The following is a 21,362-nucleotide window of genomic DNA, read 5'->3' on the forward strand; positions in this document are numbered from 1 at the left end:
GGCTTTTTGTTTTGGATGGTATATTTCCAAGGCTACAAACCCATCCTGGAAAAGCTTACTCAATATGTTCTCTGCCAAAGACATCAGCTAATGACTGCAATAAAGAAAACATCAGCATCCACATTTGGAGAAGAATTTTGTCTTCCTATTACAGCATGGACTGGCACCCTTTTAAAGTTAGGGTGCCAAAGTTCCTTTTCCCTTTCCTTTGGCATTTGAGGCAGCTCATGAAGAGCGTCTTTGGCCATGGTTTCTAAACAGAGAGGGAGCAGGACAGCCCACTAACGCTGAAGTGGAGGAACAAGCATGCTGCCTGTCAATTTTTGTCACCGACGCAGGTAGCAGACTGTTATAGGCAGTTGGGAGGTGAGCATATGTTGGGAATCAATTTCTCTATGGCATAAATGCTGTTGGTTGCCAATCTATACTCTGATTTAAAACTCGTATTTTTGATTTGGTGATGGGGGTAGTAGTGGTGCTGGGTGAAGGGAAGGAGTGCAACTGGGTGGGGATGGTTAATGTCTGACCAGATGAGTTTTTGTGCAATTCTCCCTTGCCTGTTAGGAAGAAAAGACTTTGCAAGGAACAATTGGTTAAAAAAAGTGGACTCCAGAATGCAGAATGTCTTAAAGGACGATTTGGTTCTTCATTCACTGATGCTGCTTATAGTATCTTACCTTACAACTGAACCCAGGATTTATCTTTAACCTAATAGTTTTCTGATAATTCTTGAAATATGACATTTATGTTCAAACACTTATTTATACATTGATCATGTAAACTGGCAGGACAGGATGCTGTACTCTTTCCATTCAACATGTGTTCATTGTATTCTTACTGCTCTAGCTGCAATGTGGAAGAGCAAAAAATTACAATACAATGCATTCTAGATTTATTTGTAAGTAGGAACTTTTGAGCTTAATAAGGGAAATCATTTATAACTCACATAGAACAATACATCTATCTATCTATCTATCTATCTATCTATCTATCTATCTATGTATTTATCTATCTATATAGATATATGAACACTTGAGTCTAAAAACTGTAAAAATTTAATTAAAAAAAGATTCTACTGTGGTCTGGAAAGTTTACTCAGAGAACATTGGATTTTGACTTGGGCTCAGTGGGTGAAGCAGAATTTAGGAGGAGAGAAGATGTGTTCTAAATAGTTAGCACTTGACTTGACCTTTAGAAGAAAATTTATGATGTACATATACCATATGTAATTCAAAATAAGGCAATTCTAAAACTGTAAAGCACAAGATGTGCACAATGATGAAAATAAAATAGTTTATTCAAGATTTTCTGGTTGCAAAATTCTAAACTCCTTACCCCTTTCCTCTGCTTTGCTAATGTTTTAAATACTTTGTATATTAGGTTATCCAGAAACTGGGAATGGTGACGTCAATAACTTAGATGTGATAAGGAATAGAGGACAATAAACAGAGTTCTTATTTGTTGATTTGAGCAGGAAAGTTTATATTAGGAAATAGAAGGTATGGTGTGAGAAGATTTTCGAATTTTGAATACTAACTAGGTGAACATTATCTGGTAGATCTGGAGAAGTCATTAAAGGTTTTAGAGAGTGTGGTGGTAGACTTGATTTATGATCCTTCTATGTTAGTGGAAGGAAGAGATAAAGACAGAGTGGAAGAAGTTGAGACTATGTGATGAGTGAGAAAGATATTAAATGTATAAAGACTGCCCAGAAAGTATCCAGCCATGTGCTATGAAAAATTCAGACATTTATTGAAGATAGAAGAGACATTGTATGTAGGACAATGACGCCTCTGTCCCCTTTGGAGTAGGCACCTTGGGACCTCTCACAGTTCTCCCAATTGACGTCAGCTGCCCTGTCATATTTTCCTGAATCCCATCGACAGTCTGACTTCTCTTCCCTTTCAAAGGTGATTTTAGTTTTGGGAAAATCTAGAAGTCACAGGGTGCCATATCTGGGCTGTAGGGGGACTGAGTCACCTGTGTGGTTTGATGTTTCGACAGAACCCCTGCAGAAGACGTGATGCATGAGCAGGCCCATGGCCGCGGCCTCCTGAATCATCTGAATAGTTTCCAGGGAGGAATGTTCAAGTTTAATGCAAAATTGATGCAGATTCATTGCTTTACTCACTCAGTCATTTTGATTGCCATGGCCACACAGCACACATGCTCACTCAACTGTATCTACTGCCCCCGCTGACCAGTACAGTGAAGTTGTCACTGTTCATGCATGCACATTCCAGTCCGCTCTCCTTGGCAGCCAGGTTACATTGATGTTGTGCAAACCGTTCTCGTTATATTAACAATATTTGGACTTTTTCTGGACAGATGAGATATATATCCATATATATCTCCCTTATTCCTTCTGTAATTCATTCCACTTCCAGGATTATTTTATTCACAAGTTAGTTGAGCTTATTTTTCTCTTTCTTTTCTTCCTCTTTCCCTCCCTTTTCTTATGAAGAATGTTCTAAATAAAATAAAAATACATTTGTCCTTACAAACACATTTTTAAATAAAATAATCAAATCAGTTAGGATTTCATTTGCCTGTTGATAAGGGAAAACCATAAATGTTTTTATGGTTTAAACCTAGCTTAAACCATAAGAACATTTGTTGTTCATTTAAGAAGAATGCTGGAAGTGGGCAGTTCCAGGTTTACTCACTGACTCAGTGATGTGATGGAGGATCTGTCATTTTTCTACCTGTCCATCCGACTATCCTCATTGAGTTGACTCTTAGTCTGCATGCATGTAATCCCATGGTTTCAAGATAGCTGCCACAGCTCTAAGCATTGTATCTTCACACCCATATCCCAAAAAGGAAGAGACAGGTACAGGGGTTAGCTACTTCCAAGACTCTATTTATTTAAGAAGGAAAACTTTTACTTTTTTCTTTGACAAAATAAGATCACATGTCTACTGTATAATAACCTGTGGCAAAGTGGAATAGCATTACCATGACCAGTTTAGGTGGATCATAATTCATTGTTTGGGACTGCAATAGATTGCTGGCTCTGTAGTTACCCAACAAATCAAAGTTTTATTGCCACAGAAGTGGTATATGAGGTTTAAGTGATGGGTAAACATTGAACAGTGTCTGCCAGAACAATTAATTTAGCAAAAGTGGAAGAAATGGTAAAGAAAGGTAATATAGTAATAACTCAAGTTTGGGTAGAAGTCTATGGGAAGTTTACTAATTCTACAAATATAACTACATATAGCTCCTACTATGTGCCAGGAACTTTTTCAGATGATGGAGATATAATGGCAGTGTGTGTACAGTGTGTGTGTGTGTTTGCAGATGTGTGTGAGTATATGTGTTGGGGGACAATAAAGGAATAAACAGTACATGTTATATAAAGTCAAGTAGTAATGTGTGCAATGAAGTAAGGGAAGGGAAAGTGACAGGCAGCATGCTGTTTTAGATATAGTGTTTGGGGAAGGGTGATGATTGAGTAGAGGCCTGAATACATCAAGGGGAAATGTATCTGGAGGAAAAATGTTCTAGGCAGAGGGGAAAACAAACAGAAAGGCCCTGATGAGTAACATTCTTGGCATATTTGAGTAACAGCAAGGAGGCCAGCAATGCTGAACAGAATGAGCAAGCAGGAGAGGGGTGGACACAAACGTTGACGAGGTAGCGAAAGTCAGATCATGTAAAGCCTTGTAGATTATGGTAAGGAGTTTGTATTTTATGTTATTTAAAGACATTGGGAGGTTTTGAGCAAAGCAGAACATGGTGAGGTTTGTATTTTCAAAAAGATAACTGTAGCTGTTGTTTGGAAAATAGGTTGCAGGGGACAAGGATAGAAACAGAGAAACCAAAGAGGAGACTGTCACAGTGGCCCAGGCAACAGATAATGAGGACCTAGACCAAGGTAATAGTGGTGGAGGTGGTGAGAAATATTTGCATTTTCAATATATTATAAAAATGGAACAAAAAGAATTTGCTAGTGGACTGGATGAGGGATGTGAGAGAAAGATAGGAGTCAAGAAAGACTCTAAGATTTGGCTTAAGACAATGGGAGAATGAAGATGTCTTATTCAGCCCCAACTGTTCATTTAGCCATCCTTCATGGTGAGAGAGGCTGCGGAAGTGGTTATTTAGTTTTCCTATCGTCTGCAGTAGGGGAGGTAGAGATAGATGCAAAATGAGCCAACCTGTGGTCCTGCAACCACAGTTACTATTAAAAATAGCACATGCCATATCATTGATGATTGAGTTTGCATCAGTACATGTTGGTCATTCTCTCCCCATGTACCCTCTGGTCTCAGGGTCCATCTTTACTTGGACAGTGCCTACTAAGGCCTCCCTGGTTTTCACTCAGTGATTTTTAAGCCCTATTGCAATTTTGGGTTTGTTGAGTGTACCTTGTCCAATCACTCAATTTCTGGATACTTTCAAGGCTGTTCTTGTGAAAAAGCCAATCAGTTATGTAGAAAATTAAGCACTATTGTCTTATGTAACACTGCTTTTTTCCCCCTGAAATTTTATTGACACTGACCTTGAAGCCAATTTAGAGAAACTGGCTTATTTATTTCCATTCCATGGGTGGGAGATGGAGTTAAATCTGTAATATTTCAGCAGCAAAGCATGCTTCTGGGGTCAGTAGTGGCTCATTTTAGAATTTCCTATTCTTAATGTATTTTTGCCCTTGAAAAATGTTGGTTTAAGAAGGAAGAAGCAGATCTACCCTCACCTTTTCAGGGAGAGAACTGTTCAAGCAGGTTCTTAATTCATTGCCTAACATTAACTGACCCTAACCATGTGAATTGGGTTATCCAGCTAAGTAAGGAAAGCAGTCTCCAGGTAGAGGGGATAGCATGTGTGAAGGCCCAGAAGTGACATGTAGTACTGACTTATGTAAGATCTCCAAAGAAGTTCAGTGAAACTGTCAAGTATGTGTTATGGGTATAGCATTCAGTGGAGAACCAGGAAGCAAGTGCTGAAACCTGCCAGTATTGAGGAGTAGGGAGGGTGGCGGAGAAAGGAATTATATAAGAAATGAGGCTTGAGCTGAATCTTCATGTATTCATTAATCCAATGTTGAGAAATAAATCTCAAGACCATATGCCAGGTCCTAGCAGAGTGTGGGGTATAAAATGATAAGCCAAACAAATGTTCCCTGGCACCTGTTCTCATATGGTATGTAATGTAGCGCTAGTAGAAAGACATGCTAGAGATAATCACATAAATAGGTACATAATACACCAAGGGGAATTCTATGAAGGCAGAGCACAAGATGCTATAATAGATCTAGTTTAGATTGGAGATGATAGTAGTTGAGGAGAGATTCTCCGAGAGAATGACATTTAAGCTGAGACTAGAAGGAAAAATAAGAGACAGGCAAAGAGCCTTGGAAGTGTGTCAGTAGAGAGAAAAACATGTGAACTCCCCAAAGTGGGAAGAGTTCGATATGTTTGAGAGCTTGAGAGAGGAGCGATGTGGCTGGACGAAAATGGGAAGCCAGAAAGGATATGAGATGAAGTGAAAAATGTACAATGAATCCGATCAGGTAGAGTCATGGTAAGGGGACTCTGGACTTTCATCTTAATTTAAAAAAAAATCCTCACCCAAAGATAAGTTTTATTGATTTTAGGGAGAGAAGGAGATAGAGAGGGAGAGAGAGAGAGAGAGAGACGTTGATGTGAGAAAGAAATATCAATCAGTTGCTTCCCATCCGCATCATCTGGCCAGGGCTTGAGAACCTTTAAAAATTATTTTATGAAATATTTATAAAATTTTCTTAGAATTAAAAATATTAATTGAAATCTTAAATTTCAATGAACATAATTTAGCATATCAGAAAATTTTCAATTTATGTAATCTTGCATTCATTGTGTAAAGCTTGTATGGTTAAAATATTCAACAATATACTGTTGGATTAAAATTTTCAATAGCTTCTTTAGGATTTTAAAAACAGCTTTATTGAGATATAATTGATCTTCTCTAAACCCCACCTATGTAAAGTGTGAAATCTGATAGGGGTTGACAGATGCACATGACTGTGAAACCGTCACCACAATTAGGCCCAAACGTTTCCTCGTTCTCATTTGTAAGCCTTCCCTCTCCTTGCCCGCCCCTCTCCACCGCCCTCCCCAAACCCCACCCCGATGCGATTACTGTTCTGTTTGCTGTCACCATAGATTAGTTTCCATTTCCTAGAATTTTATAGAAATGAAGTCACACAGTAGGAACTCTTTTTGGAGGCAGGGGTTGGTTTCGTTCACACAATGTGACTATTCAGAGATTCATTCATGTTGCTCACATCGGCAGTTCATTCCTTTCTATGGCTGAGTCTACTGCAGGATGTGCCACTTTTGTTTATCCATTTGCCTCTTAGTGGACATTTGTTTCTGGTTTTTTGACATTCCAAGGAAAGTTGTTTTGAACATTTGTGTACAAGTCTTTGAATACGCTTTCATTTCTCTTGGGAAGATACCTAGGAATGAAGTGGAAGAGTTTGCTTCTATGGTAGGTGTATGTTTTATCCTTTTTTCAGGTTTAGCAGTTTTTTGGAACTGCTTTAAACATATAGTGAAGTTAAAAAGATTTTTACAGTGACCACTTTTACTGATTATAAAATTTTATCATTAATATTTTTATGTACTTGTTTTATCTATCTTTTTTGGTTGCATTACCAAGTAAATTACAGATATCTGTCCAATTTACCCTAAATAGTTCAGTAAGCATTATCATTAGCTAGTATTCAATATTTGCTCATAGTTTTTTTCTTGTGATACAAAGTTTACATACAATAAAATGTACACAAAGTGTATATTTGCTGAGTTTTTAATTTTAATTATTGATTTTAGAGAGAGTGAGAGAGAGGGAGAGAGACATCGATTTGTTGCTCCAGTCATCTATGCATTCATTGGTTGCTTTTTGTATGTCTCTGACCAGGGATTGAACCCACGACATTAGCATATAGGGATGGTGCTCTAACCAACTGAGCCACCTGGCCAGGGCACCCCTTTTTCTTTAAAACTTTTTCCATTGAATTCTATTTTGTCTAATATTAATGTAGTGTATGTGTTGGGGAGGGTCTCAGCTGAGCTTCAATGTTTTTCAGACATGTTTTAGATGATTCTGACTAACCAGTGAGATCAGGCACCTCTGCTGCCATTAATGCCTTCTGATGTGTGGATGGCACCCTTCCCTCATTTCCAACAGTAATATAACATGTTTCCTTGGTTAATATAACATGTATTTGCTTGGTTATCCCAATGGCAATTGGTAAGTGGGTGGTGCTCTGATTCCCGCCTTGGACAAGAAGTCCCTATCTCCAGGCTTCAGTTTTTGTGTAGTCCATCCTCCACATGAATCCTCAGGCATCTTTCTGAAACACAAATCTGACCCTGCCTCTCCCCAGAGCCTTTATATCATCTGATGTTCTTTGAGTACCGCACACTATTCCTGACCAGCAGGCCTCACTGGCACCCCAGCCACCCTGAAAATACAGTTCTTGTTGATACCTCACCTTGGCACTGGCTCTTCTCGCCTTCTGGAAACAGTTCGACCTCTTCCTCACCTTGAGAAACAAAGTCCTTCTAACTCTTATTCATCCTTGATCCAGGTTAACTGCATCTCTGGGGTGAAACCCCCCTACTTCCCTCAGGCACAGTAAGTTTCCTCCTTTTCTGGGTACTCATATTATGCAGTTTATGCCTCTGCAGTAGTGATTAAGAGAGAGGGTTCAAGAATGGGACTCTTCTTGCCCTGAATGGTATGGCTCCATTGGTTAGAAAAGTCACTGGTTCAATTCCTGGTCAGGGCACATGCCTGGGTTGTGGGCCTGGTTCCTGGTCTGAGCGCATGCGAGAGGCAACCAATTGATGTTTCTCTCTCACATTGACATTTCTCTCCTTCCCTTTCTCCCTCCCTTCCCCTCTCTTGAAGAATAAATTAAAAACCAAATAGACTCTTCTTAAAGTAGCTATGGGACCTTTGGGAAGTCAGCCTTGCCAAATCCCCACTTCATAGGTTGTGAAGAGGATTAAATGAGATAACACATGTAAAAGATTATACAGTGTCTTAGCACACAGTAGACACTTGGTAACTATTAGCTTCACTATTATTCTGAATTTTAATCTATTTTCTTATATTTCTATGTCCTTGGCTGTCTGTCAGTCTCTGGGATAGAGGCAATGTCTTATTCACCCTCCAATGCCTGGCACAGTGCCTTAAAAATCAATGGTTAGATGAATGATTACCCCTCCGTTGTACACTTCTGCATTTGGGGAGGCAATCTTTCATCACATAAAACTCTCACTCTCCCTTAAATACTCCTCAGTGATGTTCAAGTTTTGAATATGCAAGAGTCGACATTGGTTAAAAAAAAAAAGTAGCGTATTTAAAAGAGCTGTAGTTTTTCCAGAACTCAGCAGTTTGAATTTAGATTTGTTGGTCTCAAAACAGCTGGAAATGTTTATTTTCCATTTTAAACATGTAATTTATGGCAAAATGTAAAATTAAATACTTGAAAAATGCAACATGGCTTATTTAATTATTAGCATGAACAGATCTGGCACTTCATAATATAGCAACACTATAGAAAACAGCTTTTTGATGAGAGGCAGTATTTTGATACAAACTATAAATAAATATGCAGTTCTTCCTATACAAAGATGATACTACTGGGTATTTGATTTCACTGACTTTTAAAACAGTGGTAATGGGTTTAGGATAAGCTGCCCATACTCTTTATCCATATTTAAAAATGGAAACACAATTATAATAGAAACAATAGCTGCTATGCACCATATACTTACTATGTGTCAGAGATTGAGCTCATATTTTGCATTTGTTAATTTTTGTTGTTAAAACAGACCAGCAAGGCATACATTATTATTTCTCTTTAACAGATGAGAAAACTGACACTTAGCAGGTTTATTAGTTTCTTGTGGCTGCTGTAACAAATTATCACAAAGTCGGTAGCTTAAAACAGTAATGATTAATTCTCTCTTAGTTCTGGAGACCAGAAGCCTGCAGCTGAAGTGTCAGCAGGGCTGGGTCCTTTTGGAGACTCCTTGGGAGCATGCATTTCCTGCCTCTTCCAGCTTTTGGTTTGTGGCTGTATTGGCTTGTGGCTGTATTCCATCTTCACCTGCATTTTCATATTCCTTTCTTCTCTCTGTGTGTGGCATCTACTTTCCCTCTGTCTCTCCTTTCTAAGGACACTTGTGTTGGCATGTAGGGCCCACCGGGCTAATGTCTTCATGTCAAGATCCTTAATTAATCGCACCTGCAAAAACCTTACTGTATGATCTCTCACTCACAGGTCCCAGGTGTTAGGATAGGAACATACCTTAGGAGCCACTATCAGCCCACCATAGCAGGGTAAGTAACTTGACCCAAATCCACAACTTGTGACAGTTGTGAGAGCTGAGCCCTGATCTCCTTGACTTCAGAGTTTGTACTCTTTGCATTATTTCACAAAGTAGGCATTTGTAAGGAAGCTGTCTTGTCACAAAATGACAGTGATGCAGCAGAGACAAAAGAGGTCAGAAGTGAGGATCCACCCCAGCAGGATGGAAGACAGTGTAGTAATGTAACTTCTTTCAGCCTCAGTTTCTTCATTTAAAGTGGTGACTCTCCAGGACAAGGTGGGTAACTACGGATTCTCAGTGCAGGTGGCTGCAGTGCAGGAAGAAGGCCATTGGGTCTTCCATCAAAGGTCTCCGTAACAGAGCTGAGTGGCAGGAAGGCCGCCAGGACCCTCAGTTTTGGCAGGCAGGCAGGCAGCATTCAGCATCCAGAAGAGCTGGCAGTCGCGGGAGAAGCACTACTCGTGATCGTGGTAGCTGGCATGATTCTACCACAGACTGGTTTTTTTTTCCTGCTCCCATTTTTGTTTCTATGGAGGAGGATGGCCCTAGAGCCAGAAGGACTTCATAGGCCCAAAGAAAATTCTGTCAGCAACAAAGACACTACCATGATCGTCTGTCCTAATGTCTGGGTTGGGTTAGGAATTAAGTCAGTGACTATGAAGCAGGGTTTTTTTTTTTTCTGTTGTAATTCAGGCAGGTTACACAGATCGTAAATGGTATCTTATGGGCTGATTGTCCTCTTGCTCTGTCCACCAGGCTGTTATTATAAACACCTACAATTTTGGATTCTTTTTAACATTTTAAAGTAATCTGTTTCACAACGTTCAGAAAAGGAGCTTAAAAAATCTGCTTTGTAAAGAAAAAAATTTCAAATTGTATTAAGTGTCATTGAGGTGGAAATATTTAAAGGGAAATAATATAACTTGAAAAGTGACTGCTGTCCACTTTAGATAATGTCAGTTTTAAATAGTGAGAAGCTTAAAAAAGCCCAGACAAAGGCACATACTGTATAGAAAATAATAATGCCATAGAAACATGTACCTCCCCTTCCTGGACGGGAAAGAAAACATCCTGGAAAGTCACGACGTGGAAAGTCACTGTAAGGCGTTGGGGGAGAAAAGGAGGAAGGAAATTTTCCTTCTTACTATTGCCAAGTACTAATTATTTTGGCACAATCATTTCTATTCAGGATGATTTTAATGCCTACACTTAAAGGCATTTCAGAACCTTGATATTGAACCTTTGCCATATGACGGCTACATCAAACAGCATAAAAACAAAAACTTTGGGACAATTTATAAGCTTTCATATTTAAACATTTGCACGATACTTAAAACCTTTGGATTATTCATAGACATTTTCTAACATTTTATTACGAAAGCTTTAAAACAGATAGAAAAGTTGAAAGCATTGTGTAGCAAACAGCCATATACTCACCATTTCAGTCAGGGGTTGGCAGACTATATTCCATGGGCCAAATCCAGTCGTTCGCCTGTTTTTGTAGATGCAGTTCTATGGGAACCCAGTTGTAGCCATTAACTCCTGTTGCTTCTGGCTGTGTCTGCATTACAACAGCAGACTTGAGTAGTTCCAATAGATTGCAACGCCTAACGTCTTTGTATCTGACTCTTTACAGAAAAGTTAGCTAACCTCTGGTTTAAATGATACAGTTGTTAAAATGTCACTTTATTTGCTTTATCACATATCTATTAGTCAATTAAAAGCCTCTTTTTAAAAGGAAAAAAGTACAAAATAGTCATTTAGTAGTCAAAGTCTTTCTCCGATAGTTAAGGATTATTACTAACATTTTCAAAAGAAAAAAGAATTCCCAGAGGCAAAAAAATCATTTAATGCCACTATTTGGCATTAGAATTAGGCTTACTGTCAGCCATCATCTAGATAAAATGAGTTACAATGTTAGATGCAAGAGTCAGATTGAATTATTTTTCAACTGAACTATAAATTTTATTTGGATTTTACCAGTTTTTCTATTAACTTGAAATCTCGGAGGCCATTGTCAGGTTATTAACTGGCCTAATTTCAATGCTGTTGTGGCTCCGGGAACAGGGAGGCCGCGGAGAGGAGGAGGCGGGGAACAGTCGGTCGGTGGAGCAGTCAGAACACGCACAACATAGACAGACTAAGTTTGCCGTCTTACACGGGCACAGCCCTGGTGCCCTGAGTCAATTGTAGTGGTAACGCCAGCGGTCGCTCATCACCCATCGTAACAGAGACAATAATGACAGAGCAGAAATATGAGAATTAGCAGCATGTGACACAGAGACATGAAGTGAGCAAACACTACTGAACAAATGGTGCCGCCAGACTTGCTGGACTCCGGGTTCCCACAGACCTTCGACTTGTAAACATCACACATCCGCGAAGAGTGACACGAGGGAGTGCAATGAAATGAGGCACCGGTGTACGTAATAGAAAGAACATGGAAATATGTGCGCACGTACTAACCTGCACACAAACACACAAACACACACACATACATCTACACGTGTGTATTCTAGGTATATACACACATATATGTAATATGTTCTTGAAATTGGCAAGCCACCTCTCTGTCACACTGGTTTCGAGTTATTTTTTATATATATGTACATAAAAATAAGGCTGTATGCTACAGATTCTCAGCACGTCATATCTGAGATAGACTACAAATTTTAGAGAATCCAACTGTGAATTAGAGCAGGGCATTGTGAATGTACATCTTGCTCAGGAACAGCACAGTTTAAAATTCGAACAGTAACTTTTATTTATGACAGAAGTCACACTGTGAAGAAAATAAAGGGAAAGCAAACATTTAAAAAGTCCTAGAGGTGGGAGAAAACAAATTCTGATAGGACAGACAGCACAGGCTGCACGAGCCCGTGTCTCCACGTGAGGCCCCGAGACACGTTCCAGAGTCAGCCCCTCCACAGGCGCAGGAAGCAGGGGAGACTCAGGGAGGGCTCCTTGGGGGTCTCTGCTCTTGTCTAAGGAGATGCTCGGGGTAGGGGACCCAGGCAGCGACCTCACGTCCTGACAGCAGAGCCCAGCAGAACTTGGAACCCTGGTAACCAGGCAGCCACATTCTAAAGCTGCCTTGCTGCAGCTCACTTAGGTAGAGGTATTTCATCCAGCAGGATGTTTTCTTGTTGTCTGCTCACATCCCGAGGCCAAGGGCTCAAAAGAAGAAACTGTAACACTATGTTACGCTGCGGCCACCACTGCGTCCAGACTCAGCCCAGATGCCTGTGGCCCTTTTCACGGTGGAACCCAGAAGTAACACCCAGGGAAGCCTAGGGCAGTTTTCTTTGGGCCAGGCCACCACTCTGATCACACCTTAACAACCCTATGTCACCTACCTGTGTGCGTGTGTAAGAGGATTCACGTGAATAGGGCCTTCCACAAGCAGGAACAGGCTGAGGAGGGTGAGAAGCCTGGTGGGCTGGTCATGTTTAACCTCAGGTCAAGGCTGGCTGGGAGCACATGGAGTAAGGGTGGCATCTTCTGCCCGAGCTTTATCCCAAGCCCAGGATGTGACTCCCATTCCCCCCTGGTGGAAGTCTTTGTAGACACAGGGCTGGGCCTGAGCCTGGAGCAGAAGGTACAGTGGGCAGAAACAGCAGCAGCTAGGGCCTGGCAGGGCCTGAGGCCTTGGGACTGGCTGCTGGTCACTGTCATTGCAGAGTTCAACTCAGGTCCTGGAGGAGCAACAGGTGGTTGATGAAGACATTGACTCTGTCTCCACCACTGAGGGGCCGATGTGCCACACCAGTGAGGTCCAGAAAAGGCCTGCTGTGACAGTAGGCACATAGAGGTCTGGGGGTCTGGTGCCTATGGATGGCCAAAAGAAGACTCCTCCCCTGAAGCCACCCAAGTTCCACAGGCAGCTCAGGATCCCAGAACCTAATCTGATGCACAGTGCCTGCATAAATGCAACCGGGCTGAATGACCAGGAGCCCAAGGAGGAAGAGCTCAAGGGTGAGAAGGTGGCTGAGCTGGGAGTGGGTATGTGGAGGTACAAGTAAGCTTATTGGGAGAAGTTGGTGCCAGACACACAAGCAGCACCTACAGAGGTGGCCCAGCAGCAAAGACCTGTGTCAGACCACCCTCCTGCTGGACTGTCTGTAGGGAGGAAGTCCTGGGGGGTGGGTCCTGAGCTGAGACTTCTCTGGAAGGCTCTGGTTGTGTTTTATCTGTGGGGATACATGGAAATCCAGGCCTGTGGGTAATGGGAGATTTTTCACCTCTCTCAACTCCAGTAGGAGCCCAGGAGGCAAAGCCAGCTCCTGCTTCAATAGCTGTCCTTCACCTGGAGGAGCTGGGTATAGGTTCAGACCAGGATGCAGCTCCAGACCAGGAGGGGTGCCCATCTCCAGCGGTAATGCCACCTCTAGCAGTTGCTCAAGCTGCAGTGTTGGAGCCTGGCTGGGCTGTGTAACACCTGCTGACCTGACTGAGGCCCTGCCCCGCCTACCTGAAGAATTCCCCCTGGAACCTGCCCTGGTTCCTGCCACAGGGGAGGAGCTTCCCTGCAAAATGCACCAGGGCCAGTCCTAGAGCTGCGTATTATTGAACCACCTCTCCTACTCCTACTCCAATCAGAAGTTGTTTTACCACCCTGGGGACACAGTGAGGTAGCAGAGGCCCCAACAGATTCGCTGGAGATAAGGGGGAAAGGCCCCTCCCTTGGGAGAACAGTGTTCAAGACCCGTCCTAGTTCTACAGGTGCACACTTGCCCCTGGCATTGCTCATCTTAGGAGGTCACCCCACAGAAATTCTTGCACAATTTTTCAAATATGTATTTTCCAGGCTACACATCAGACCACTGATGAAATTGCCAGGAACTAGAAAAACACTAATGTCCATTGAGAAAGGATGGGATCCACTAATCCTGGTCCACATGGAGGAGGGAAGCTGAGCAGCTGCTAAAGTGGGTGCAGGGATCTCTATGTGCTGACAGATAAAGACCTCAGGAGTTTCTCGGGACCAATGGTATGCATCCAGGGTCCTACCTGTTAGACAATGTACATGTTATTTCCTCAGGCAGACACACATATGCGAAAATTATCCTTCCTGCTTTTGGGTACTTTTTTTTCTCAAGCATCAATGGTTCCTTTCCATCCTTCGAACTGTAGTTCTCACGCTTGGAAACTGGAAGCCACAGCGGAACCAGGTTCCTGTAGTTCTCCAGCATCACATACCTCTGTGCAGGATCCAGCCCACTCCTCTGGGGTGAAGTCCATGGCCACATCCTTCAAAGTCATGGATGCTTGAGATCTGACTGTGAGGTACAGAGCTGCCACCTCTCCCTTTTCTGTGCTCTTCTCTTGGGAAAAGGAAGACTCCTGGGAAGAAACAGCTCTCAGGCATTTTGGCCAAATCTCTCTCCATTAGCACTAATCCATCCAGTTCTGAAGAATGTGATCTTCTTGCTCCCTCAATTCAGACCTCTGGACAGAGGGCCTCCTGGTCCTCCTTCCTGCTTTCCCTCTAGCGGCTCTGCAGAAAGGCTTTGATCAGGTTGAGTCTGTTTTTTTCCTTAGTCCTATAAGGGTGGCACCTCCCATCTGGGCTTGACAAAAGCTATGATCTTCTAACTGAATTTTTGAGTTTTACTTTATTTCTGCTTGAATCATACTGATTTATTCAGGTTTTGATGTCTATAAATCTAGTATTAGGTAGCTTTTATCAAGGCAGTATTTATATTCTGAGAGACAAACTTCCTCAAAATAGTTGAGTAAAAACTAATTTTTCACTTTTTCGTAGTAGAAATATATATTGTTGGTTATTTGTTAATGAACTTGTATATAGCTGGGTTTGTTACCAATATGCATTATAGTTCACAAGAACTCTTTGAGTCTTTTCTATGCTTTAGACAGAATTGGAGTTCTAGGTAATTTGGGGGATGTGAAGTTGAATCAAAGAGTGTCCTCAATAAAAACACTAACTCAAAAAGCTACCTTCCCCCTCATGCTCATAGCAGCATCATTTACAGTAGCCAAGACATGGAAACAACGTAAGTGTCCATTGACAGGTGGATGGGTAAAGAAGTTGTGGTACATATAGTACATACAATAAAATATTATTCAGCCATAAAAAAGGAAATCCAACCATTTGTGGCAACATGGATGGACCTTGAGGGGATTGTGCTAAATGAAAAGTCAGACAGAACAAGAAAAATACTGCAAGATATCACTTGTATGTGAAATCTACAAACAAGACAAAACATAAAAACATCAGACTTAAAGAAAAGGAGATCAGATTTATAGTTACCAGGGATGGAAGGGTGGGAGGAGGGGGAACTGGGGGAAAGTGTCAGAAGGTACAAGCTGCCAGTTGTAAGATAAGTAATTCCTGGGGACGTAACATACAACACGGTGACGACAGCTAACACCGCCATATGGTAGATATACAGGGAAGTTAGGAGAGTAGATCCTAAGAGTTCTCAACACAAAGGGAAATTATTTTTTTCTTTTTATTGTATTTATGTGAGATGATGGATGTCAACTAAACCTACTGTGGTAATCATTTTACAATAAATGTAAATCAAACTGTCATGCTATATACCTTGAACGTATACAGTGATGTGAGTCAATGATTTCTCAATACAACTGGAAAAAATATGCTACCAGAGATTTGGCATATTTTTTCCTTGGTAAGGTGGGATCTGGAAGGAAATGGCGTTTGATTTGGATCTTTGCAAAGTGATGGCACATGGAAATGTGGAGAAGGGAATGGAGGGCAGTCACTGAAAAGCAAGGTTGGAAGAACCAAACTGCATCTGGCTTTCTGGTGGGCTAGGCAAAGCTCATGAAATTTAATTAGACTGTGAAACGTATAGGGTTCCCATTATCATTGGCCTGTTATGACTTTCAATCAAGGGAGAACTACAATAAACAAACAGGAACCTTACGCAATTGTGCCTTGCTGAAGGGTACTTGGTAATCATTCTCTTCCTGCGAACACATTAGCCAGTAAGGTTCTTGGCAGGCATACAACTTAAATAATCATTCCCCGCGTAGGGCACTGGCTTGAATGAGTCAATACAACTCCCCCGTGAAGACCCTTCTATGAATATATCTTAAGGAAATAATAAAAAATGTGGACAAATATTTAAGTATGATGATAGTCATAGTATTATTTATGTAAAACACTGGAAAATATATCATGCTCAATTTAGAGTAATTGTTAAATAAATTATCATACTGTACTGAAATAATATACAGCTCCTAAAAATTAGTTCTTTTAAATGAATGTTTGATGATACAGGACATGGTAATTGTCTAACGTGTCAAGATAAAAACCATATACAAAAAGGCAGTTTACAGAATTGTTTATACAACTTGTGCTTGATTTTGGATCCACTACTTAACAAAAGAATTTTGGTTGGAGAAATGAACCAAAGTGATTTGGGAAATGGAAATACCATTTTCTGATAGGAATTTTGCCAAGATAACGTATGCTTTCCATTTAATATAAACATTAAAAAAAATATTTTCCTGGGTTCTGGTAACATGGTTTACTGAGATAACCCATATTATCTTCTTTCCTCCAAGAACACATAAATGCGGGACAAAATATTGCAGCAAAAAATTTAAATGCAATAGCGGAGCTCAGGATAGAGAAAGATATTCCCTGGGAGCCAACAATGTTAAACCAGATGCGTAACTTCCGGATCTGATGCCACAGTGGCTCAGGAAGATGTTGGGCTGGGAGTACTAAGGGGGACACACACAAAAAACTAGAATTATCTTCTGGAGGGTGGGGTCCTTATAAATATAGGTTTCACCCACTAGGTGAGTGTTCTAGGAACCCATCTGTATCAGTGTGCCAGCTGGTGTTGTTGTGAGAGGTTGCATTTGGTTTCACTGAATTTTTTTTGAAGACTCAACAGGTTTGTCTATTTCATGATGAGTGATTTAGGAGCACACCTGCCCACACTGTGCTGAGTGTTCAGCAGTTTTTGACTAAAAATGGCATGACCTCTGTGCCCCACCCTCCCTATTCACCCGATCTCGCCCTGAATGACATTTTTTTTGTTTCGCTCATGAAAAAAGTCCTCAAAGGGAAATGTTTTGCCAATGTGGAAGAAGTGAAACCAAAACCAGCAGAAGCACTAAAAGCCATCAAACTCATCAAGTTCAAAAACTATTTTGAGCAGTGGAAAAAATGTCTCGATAGGTGTATTGAGTTAAATGGAAAGTACTTTGAAGGTGACTGAAGTTTAAACATGTAAGAATGAATACACAATTTTAAAAATAAATTTCTGTTTTTTGGGTCCCTCCTCAAATATGGTAGGGACTAGCAGCTGGGGATTTAAAATTTATGTTCATTTGAGGAAGGTGTGGCCTTGAACTTTTATAAGATACCCTTGAGACTCCTCCGCAGAGATAGAATGACTACAGAGCTGCACCTTCAGTGAAATGGGACCAGAAAGAACTTATTTACTCACCTAGAGAGGTGATCCAAACATTCCTCTACCCTTGAGAAATCAGAGACCCAGGTTCGTGACTTGTGTAGGTGGAGTTCAAGTTTTACCCAAGTAGTCCCCAAATCTTCAATCCAAGAGAGAACATAAAAAGGTACAACTCAGTGAAATTTGTAGAGGCAAATACCAAATTTCTCTTTAGCAACACCTCTGTAACAGGACGCATGGGATTTCTTTAGGCAACGCCCCTCCATAGCAAAAAAAAAAAAAAAATCCCTGTTGAAAATGTGTTCATATTAAAAAATCACAAACCCATTAGGAAGGAATACTCTGAGGGAGAGTCAACAGACCAAATCAATAGAGTTGGTAATGTAATTATTTGAGATCAAAGACACGATAAAAAGCGTGTTTACAATTAGAAAATAGATAATGAAGTAATAAAAACTACAATGAAAGGATAGGACAGTGTGAAAAAAGGAACTTCTGGATTTGAAATGGTTCATTGGGGCAGTTTAGGTATTTAAAAACTTTATGACCTAGGTAACAACATAGATGATTTCATGATATCCAAAGACTACACTCTCTGGGAGAGTGGAGGTGGAAGGAGTTGTAGGAGTTGGAAGGGTTTATGTTGCAGTGGCCACATTCCTGCCCCTCCCTCCTTGTCTTTACGTAACCAATGACACGAGCAAGCGGGAGGACCACTCAAAACTGAGAGTGAGATGTGTCGTTTTAAAAATGGGATGGCTTTTCTTTCATCCTTGATCTCTTTAGCACTATTTTAAAACCAGTTTAAGTACCCAGCCATAAAAGAGGTATGATGCCTCCAAGGCACTTATTTAGTACAGCAATAACTTTAATCAAAAGTTTAAAACTGATCAGCAAGTCTGCAGAGACAGAAAACTTGAGTGACAAAGTCCAGAGATGTGAACTGAGAGCTGGGGGCTAAATCCAGCCTGAAGGTATTTGGCCATAGAGCATTGATAAATGATTTTTGAATTAGTTGTTTATTACTAAAAACAGAGATTTCACATAAAACCATGGATTTCTGGCTTCACGTGAAAAGCTGGGTTATCTAGCCATGTGGGGAATGGGTACTTCCAGTTGGCAACAATGAGCCAGAATTAAACAGACGTGGCCCCTTCTCTATTCAAACCCTCCTATTGCCTATTGTGTCTCCGGCACTGTGGACCAGTATCAGTGCTGTTTATTATCACACCTGAAGTGTAGGGTGGTACAGTTCAGATCACCTGCCTTTCTGCGTTCTGTCCACAGGGATGTTGGGAGTCAGGACAAATTACATGGCTAGAAGCTGGGGTCAAGCTGCTGCTGGGCTGAGGGTGGCCACCAGCAGCTCTGGCGCTGCAATCTGACAGCAGGACCCTTCCTGAGTCCTCAAAGGTTTAAATGCAGGGCCCACTTCAAGAAACTCGAAATGTAGTAGAGAAGATAGCACTACGGGAGATGAAGAGTTGGAGAGGGGGTTGGTTTAGTGGTTATCTCTACACTCTGGGTAGGGTCGCCAGATTCACCAGATAAAAATGTAGAGCGCTTGTTAATATCTGAGTTTTAGATAATGATGCAATATTTGAGATATACTCATACTAAAAATTATTTATTGTTTATCTGAAGCTCAGACTCAACCAGGCAGTCTGACTTTACCTGGCAACTCTAATTCTAGTGCAGCTGGGCCTCTGTATGTTCAGTGACTTGGTCGGTCACCTGAATTGTTCACCTCTGGCAAGAGAAAGGCTTTTCTTCTTAGAAATGTCTGGTCTGGTGAAGCTCTTAAGTAATGTTTGGCCTGACTGATGAAATCCAAACATACTCGTCGTTGTTGGTCATGCTAAAGTCTAATCACTATCTAGAAATGTGGTAAATGCATGGAGATCTGTTAATCATCCGAAAGTATGAAATTTCAGGGCACACGGCCTGAGAACTGGCAACAGAACATAACACTTGTTTTTCTAACACAGACCAAATCTACTAAAACTGGGCAAAATTATTTGAGTCAAAGGTAAGGTCGTGTTTTTTATTCTTGAAGAGACATGCAATTAGAGCTTATACATGCTTACTCGAAGGTTTCTAAGGATGGGCAATCTGCATGAAATGCATTGGTGAGGTGATGGCTGTGACATCAAATTTAGAATCTAATATTTCTTTGTTTTTGAGAGACATTCCCTAACTTTACCAAATGTCATAGCTACTCAATAAAAATAACAATCATAAAAATACCCATTTCTTTTTTCTAAATTTAGAGATGTAAATTTCTAAATTTAAAGATTTAAATTTAATCTTTACTGTATTTTTTATTACCATTTAGTCCCCTTGTACCCCCTTCCCTCAGCAATCACCACACTGTTGTCCATGTCCATGAATCCTTTTTCCTTTTTGCTCCTTCTCTCTACCCCCTAACAACCCCCAACTAGCGGTCATCTATGAGTCTGTCTCTGTTTCGCTTGTTCAGTTTGCTCATTAGGTTCCACATGTGAGCAGGGGGAAATCATATGGAAAAAAATACCCATTTCTTACTGAATACTTACTATGGCTGTCGACACTGTGGCAAGCATTTTACATGCCTTATATAATACCTAATTCTTATAGCCCTTTAAAGTAGGTTCCAGTATTCCTGCCACAGAGGTGAGGAAATTGAGGCTTGAAAGGGTCAGTCCTGAGAACAGAGAGGTCCTTCCAAGGTCACACCAGGGTAAGTGGTGGGCTTGGTCTTAAACCCAGACTGGAGTGTGTAAATCTGGATTCTAGATCTTAACTACTTGATTGACCATGTCAGTGATTCAGTCCCATTGTTGGGGGAAAGTTGCAAGTGAAGTCCTTTGAAGGACTGAAGAGAGTGGATATTTCTGAGGCTGTTAATATCTGTGGATTCCTTTGTGAGGAATTGTTGGTCTTTTCAGAAGAAATTGGATAAGAGCACATTAACTATAATGAATTTAAGGTCCCTGAAAGGTGCAGTTTTTAGACTTCGTTATCTAAAAGACCTGTATGTAGAGAAGGCTGTCTCACTTTTAATTCTATAGCTTTTTAGATTTAAATAATTGAAAGTTTTATTTTAAGAAACCATACAAAATCTACCACTCGTTAAGACATTGTGTTATTTTGGTTATGTCCTTTCTCAGTGGAGAGTGTCCTCATTCTGAAAGTTCTTTTCTTGGGGGTCACCTGGGGGGACCTGTATCCTTTCGGGTAAGGAAGTATTCCAGGGAACCTCTTTCCTTTTTCCAGGGATGTCAGTTCCTGCACTTGGACCAGCCCGATGCTTCATTAGGCTGAACTCAAAGAATCTTTGAAAAACGAAGTGCATAAAAGAGTAATTCACTTGGAAAATTTCAGGCACAGTTAATCTTCCAGGAACTACCTCAGTGTGAAACATCAGAAAATAAAAACATACAAGCAAAAAAGAAAATATTTTTCTAAAATAATTATTGGTCATTAAAAATTAATTTTCACCTAATACACACACACACACACACACAGTTTGTTCATATAGTCAGTCAGCAGTGCCAGTTACTGTTCCAGGTGGTGGCATTTACCAATGAACAGAACAAGGCCCCTACCCTTCTGGCAATTACACTGTAACTGGGGC

The 21,362-nt window shown here is 40.8% G+C and overlaps 1 long non-coding RNA gene across 1 annotated transcript; it reads left to right on the forward strand.

Annotated features, from left to right (window-relative positions):
• Positions 1–219: 219 nt before the first annotated feature.
• Positions 220–14,439, forward strand: LOC128780776 (uncharacterized). The gene is made up of 4 exons (XR_008426781.2): positions 220–366; positions 9,284–9,342; positions 13,013–13,307; positions 13,589–14,439. It is a non-coding gene; the product is annotated as an uncharacterized lncRNA (long non-coding RNA).
• The last annotated feature ends 6,923 nt before the right edge of the window (positions 14,440–21,362 follow it).

Source organism: Desmodus rotundus, chromosome 4 (genome assembly GCF_022682495.2).
Source record: "Desmodus rotundus isolate HL8 chromosome 4, HLdesRot8A.1, whole genome shotgun sequence".
NCBI classification, from domain to species: Eukaryota; Metazoa; Chordata; class Mammalia; order Chiroptera; family Phyllostomidae; genus Desmodus; species Desmodus rotundus.